The sequence below is a fragment of the Dioscorea cayenensis genome, chromosome 17 (genome assembly GCF_009730915.1).
Source record: "Dioscorea cayenensis subsp. rotundata cultivar TDr96_F1 chromosome 17, TDr96_F1_v2_PseudoChromosome.rev07_lg8_w22 25.fasta, whole genome shotgun sequence".
Lineage (NCBI taxonomy): Eukaryota > Viridiplantae > Streptophyta > Magnoliopsida > Dioscoreales > Dioscoreaceae > Dioscorea > Dioscorea cayenensis.
In genome coordinates, this window is record NC_052487.1 from 10,961,546 (window position 1) to 10,967,545 (window position 6,000).

The 6,000-nt window shown below is 39.5% G+C and overlaps 1 non-coding gene across 1 annotated transcript; it reads right to left on the reverse strand.

Annotated features, from left to right (window-relative positions):
* Positions 1–4,737: 4,737 nt before the first annotated feature.
* On the reverse strand, positions 4,738–4,844 carry LOC120281503. The gene has a single exon (XR_005542642.1). It is a non-coding gene; the product is annotated as a small nucleolar RNA R71 (small nucleolar RNA).
* Between the last annotated feature and the right edge of the window lie 1,156 nt (positions 4,845–6,000).

A 6,000-nucleotide genomic window follows, 5' to 3' on the forward strand; every position in this document is an offset into this window, starting at 1 on the left:
TGTCTGGTCTAGAATACACCTTGCCTGATCGGTGCCGATGAAAGCTCTCTTACTAACCTTCTTCCCAACAGAGCGTGATGTTGGAGCCATAGAACCTCTCCAAATCCCTACCCAATACCTCTCAAAACCTTAGCCGCAACCCTTTCTCAAGTTGGGGAAAAGATGGAGAAAAGAATGCTGAAATCGGGGCTGAAATTGGCCTTAAATAGGGATGGAATCGGGAATCCACACGCCCATGTGGGTGCCCCTGTGGATTTTTCACATGGGCGTGTGTGGATTCTCTATTTTATTCCTTCTTCGGCCGGCTATAAACAGTACATGCTATAGTATTTGCTACAGTATTACTATAGTATCTGCTACAGTACCGGCCCGAAACACTCCCGAATCCATGCTTTCATTGAGGTAATGTAAACGGGCACACGTTTACGCAGTAGATCGCTTTGCTTCTTAAATAAACAAACACATTGGTGGAGATCTTGCTATACATGCACAAGCAAGAATGCTTGAATGTGACTGCCCTTGTGCCCCCTCTAAATCATTGTGCTAACTTGAATACAAGGAGGTTGGCGCACATTCTCGCATCTTAAACCCAACTTATGTCTTCACTTTTGAACCTTCTGAAGACTTCCTCAAAATGGTGCATTCACGATTTACATTGGCTTCTTTCTCTAATTTTTGGCTTCACAACCCTATATGCATAAAAGTAACATAAACGCACACATATTAGCATTAAAACCAGAGAAAAGTAATTCTCATTATAAGGAAAGATCACTTCGTATTCTTATCACACAAGCACTTATCATTAATACCTTTTATTACTGTTGATTTGAGAAGTGCGATAATAACATTTTAAGATCAAATATCTTTGCTTAGGAAAAACAAATAGAAAAGAAAATCATATGTAAAAAAAAAAAAAACACAATAAACATATTTTATGCAATTGTATTAGAACATCATTCATAATCAAATGCTAAAAGTTTAATCAATGAAATGAACTTACTTTATATTATAATAATAGATTTCTTATTTTTGAATGTTGTTCGATGATAATTATGTAATAGTCCTTCTGTTAATATGCTTGGATTTAGATAATAATGGCATTTCTTTAGATACTATTAGAAACCAATCTTTCACTAATTCTAAACAAATTTAAATAACATTTGATAATGTCTTTAAAATGGTTATTTTCAACTATGTCTAAATATTTTTTAAACTCAATGAAATACACCTTTATTCTAAGCAATATTTTTTTTTATTAAAGTTGTTCATATAGTTGAATTCCAAAAGTGAGGGTTGCCACACGTCCATATTTGGCTATGGTTGCAAAGAGAAAATACATTCATAACTCTAGGTGAGATTGATAGCATAGTGTTGGTTGAACGTCCTAATGTGGAAATTAGCGCCATAGGTTATAAGGCTGTCAGTTCATTTCTAATGCATGGACCTTGTGCACAACAAATTTACAAGGATCATGCATGGTATATGGAAAATGTAAGAAATTTTATCCTAAGTAATTTAGAACTTCAACAATGATAGATGAAGATGGATTTCCTCAGTACAGGAGAAGAGATACATCAATAACAGCAATACAAAAAAAACATTGAAGTAGATAATCGCTTTGCCATACAACATAATGGTGATCTAATATTTTGATATCAGTCTCATATCAATATAGAGATCTATAACTGGACAAGAGTAGTTAAATACCTTCTCGAATACATTAGTAAAGGCTCTGATAGAGTCAGAGTTGTGTTTGAAACTTCAACACCAAACAAAATCGATGAGATCCAAAACTATCTAGATTATTGATAACTATTGTCTTATGAGAGTTGTTAGAGACTTTTTGAGTTTCCAATCCACCATAGAGAACTTTTTGCCCAATGACTTCTTATATGCTTACCTAAAGAGCACAATATTTATTTTAGTAATAAACAATCTAGTCATGGTATTGTAGCAACTCATATATTGAGAAAACCATATTCACATAATGGATGCTTACTAATGAAGTTGGTGGTAGAGGAAGGGGTTTTATATGCTGATTTCCCAACCAAATTTACTTCGGACAAGAAACAAAAGAAATGGCATTTTAGAATGGTGGTAAAACAATTGGTAGAATAATTCATGTGCATCTAGCATCAAGAGAATTATATTTCCTAAGGTTATTTTTAAATGAAATTAAAGGAGCACAAACATATGATGATCAACGAATAATTAATGACACTACATTACAGACTTATAGAGAAGATTGTTTACTTTGGGACTATTAGGAGATGACAATGAATGGTCAAATGCTTGAATGCAAGATGCTCAGTGGGTAACTGCAGTTGAATTGCGGCAACTTTTTGTGACAATAATCTTATTTCGTGAAGTAGGTGATAAGTGCTTGTGCGATAAGAATGCGAAGCATTCTTTCCTTATGATGGGCATTATTTTTGTCAGGTTTTATCACTAATGCGTGTGTATTTTTGTACTTTTATGTAGGTTGGGTTGTGAGGCTGATTATTTGTGAAAGAAGCCAATGTAGATCGTTTTAAGCATTATTTGGAGGAGATCTTGAGAAGGCTCAAACGCAGAGACATGAGTCGGGTTTAGAATGCTAGAATATGTGCCATCCTCCTTGTATTCGAGCTAAGGCAATGATTTGGAGGGGCACGAAGGCAGTTACATCCTAGTATTCCATCTTGTGTATATTTAGCATGATCTCCACCAACGTGACCATTTATTGAAGAACCAAGACAATCTACGATGTGAACATGTGCTCGTTTACGCTACCTCGATGAAAGCATGGATTCGGGAGTATTTCGGACCGTTACTGTAGCAGGTACTGTTCACAGCTGGCTGAAGAAAGAGTGAAACAGAGAAGCCACACGGGTGTGTGGAAATTCCACACGCCCGTGCTTTAATTCCACTGGCCCGTGTGGAATATCCACAAGGGCTTGTGGAATCCCGATTCCAGCCCTATTTAAGACCGATTTTAACCCCAATTTCAACATTCTTTTCTCCATCTTTTTCGTAACTTGAGAGGGGATTGTGGCTAGGGTTTTGAGAGGTATTGGCTAAGAATTTAGAGAGGTTCTACGGCTCCGACATCGTTATCTCTTTGGAAGAAGGTGGGTAAGGGAGCTTCCGTTGGATTGATTCTGTGAGGCGTATCTTATACCGGACAAGGGGATCATGTGACGAGTAGAGGACTCTCCACAAGACCATCACCACGACTATCGAGGTGTTTTTTTTCCTTTGGATTGCTTTCTTTTACATTTTTTTTTCATTATCGTTTGTATTGTGCTCCATGGAGAGCTAAACCCCTAGTGGGTACTTGGGTATTTGTGAACCCTAGGGTGTATTAGTTTCATTGAGTCTTTTTATTATGCTTTCAATTAATTGATGTGATTGTGAGTTCGAATCTTGAATGTTTGATTGTTTGAATACTCTCTTAGAGTGACCACTAAGGTTGAGAGTTCATGTGGTAACTCTTGTAAGTGAGTGACACACCACGAGAGTTAGAGAAAGCTTGATTGGAGAGGGTTGAGAGGGTGAGTCAAGAGGTACAGGAGCGTCCCCTTTCCCTTCTGGTGTGATAGATTCTACCTCCGTTCCTCGAGTTCTTTGCAGCCATAATAGAGCGAATGAGATAAGGGATGACCCTCCACTGGGGCTTAGTTGCGAGTGCAACGGAGTGAAGCGTTGAGGTGATTTTAGCATCTAGGGCTTAATCGTGGTTAGGGACCTTTCTTCTGAACCAAATGAAACGATTTTCATTTGTATTGTCCCTGACTCACCATTTCATTAGTTAGGAAGCATAACAGAGAGTTCTTGCACTTGAAACGATTTTGCTAGGCAGATTAATACCCGGGTATCGCATCTTTATCGATTGCCTTGCCTTCACCTTTACTTTTGCTCTCTTTCGGGTTATCTAACTTTTAAGAATTGAATCTTGTCACACATATCACTATTCATCTTTCATATAGTTAAGAACCAAATTAAGTATTTTTATTCCCTTTTCCCTGTGGATACGATACCCCACTCACCTGGGATTTATTACTTCGACAACTCCATGCACTTTTGTCAAGTTTTTGGCGCCGTTGCCGGGGAAGAGGGGTTTAGAGATACTTTGCACTTTTGTTTCCTTAGCTATTCCTTTATCCATTCTATTTCACATTTTCTTTTCTATTATCATTCTGATTTGTTTTCTTTCCTTTGTGCAGCTTCTGGTTGATGACCCGAGGGAACCCCTCAATATTGATTGGAGGATATCCCGAGCTTGAAAGAACACTTAGAAGAAAAGGGAAAAGACCTGTATAAGAACAATCTAATCTAGCTGATTTGGAAGTTGAAGTGCTAGATAATATGGTAGAAGAGAATAAGCAGCAGAGGACACTCTCTGATTATGCTAGACCGTCAGTTTTGGGCACACAATCGAGTATTGCGCGACCCCCAATTACAGCTCAGAATTTTGAGCTAAAGCCGGCATTCATCCACATGTTGCAGCAATCCGCACAGTTCCATTGTTTAGCCGATGAGGATCCAAACAGTCACATAGAGAACTTTCTCGAGGTGTGTGATATGCTCAAGATAAACGGGGTGATGGATGATGCCATCAAGTTGAGAGCCTTCCCATTTTCCCGAAAAGGGAGAGCAAAGCAGTGGCTACACTCATTACCTAGAGCCTCGATTACTACAAGGGAGGAGATGGTAGAATCTTTTCTAGCCTGTTATTTCCCTCCTGGAAAATCTGCAAAGCTTAGGAATGAGATGTCATTCTTTGTATAGTCGAAATTGGAGTCTCTATTCGAGACATGGGAAAGGTTAAAGGAGCTCCTGAGAAGGTACCCACAATACGGATTCCCGGAGTGGATGATTGTTCAGACGTTTTACAATGGGTTGAATCCGAGTACAAGACAACTCTCTGATGCGGCAGTAGGAGGTACCTTAGGTAGCATGACTCCCGATGAGGCCCGTCAATTTATTGAAGAAATGAGGTTAAACAGCTACCAATGGAATGCCAGGGAGAAGAAAAAGGTGGCAGGTCTTAATGACATAGATATAGTAACTTCATTGGCGGCGCAAGTGGAAAATTTGAGTAAGAAGTTAGATATTCTAACTTTAAACAGAGTAGCGGCCATGAGTACTTGTACCGGATGTGGTGGAGGGCATGCTCCCTCCGATTGCCCGATCTCTATTGGTGATGCATCTTCGGTTGAGAACATCGATTTTGTAGGTAATGGTATGAGGACTCAAGAAAACCCATATAGCAATACCTACAATCCATGTTGGAATAATCATCCCAATTTCTTGTGGAGTAACCAAGATCCACAAAAGGCCATGGGGCCACTTGGTTTCCAAGAACAAGCCCCGAACGTGGAAAACAGAGTTTCTGGTTTGGAAACCCGAATGAATGATTTGGAGAAGGCCTTGACTAGATTTGTGCAATCTTCAAATACAAGGTTTGAATTAGTTGAGGCTACACTTCGCAATTACACCGCCACTTTACATAACCTTGAAAATCAGGCGGGGCAGATTGCGAAGTCTCTCTCGGAAAGGCCACATGGAAGCTTGCCGAGCAATATCGAGACCAACCCTAGAGAGCATGTGAAGGCAATCACTTTGAGAAGTGGTCGTGAGGTTGAAGGTAGGGTTCCGGGTGAGAAGCCAAAAGAACACGCACCCGAGGTTATAGACGTTGAAGAGGGAACAAGCAAAGAGAAGGAAGTGGCAACCCCACCTTTCACGCCGAGAATCCCTTATCCCTCTAGATTGAAGAATGACCAAGGGGATGAACAGTACAAGAAGTTTCTGAGTTTATTCAAGCAACTCCACATCAATATTCCTTTTATCGAGGTATTAGCTCAAATGCCTAAGTATGCAAAATTCTTGAAAGACTTGTTGACTAACAAGAGGAAGTTGGAGGAGAGTGCTTTAGTGATTTTAGATGCATCTTGCTCGGCGGTGTTGCAAAAGAACATGCCGAACAAGAAGAAAGACCCGGAAGCTTTATCATTC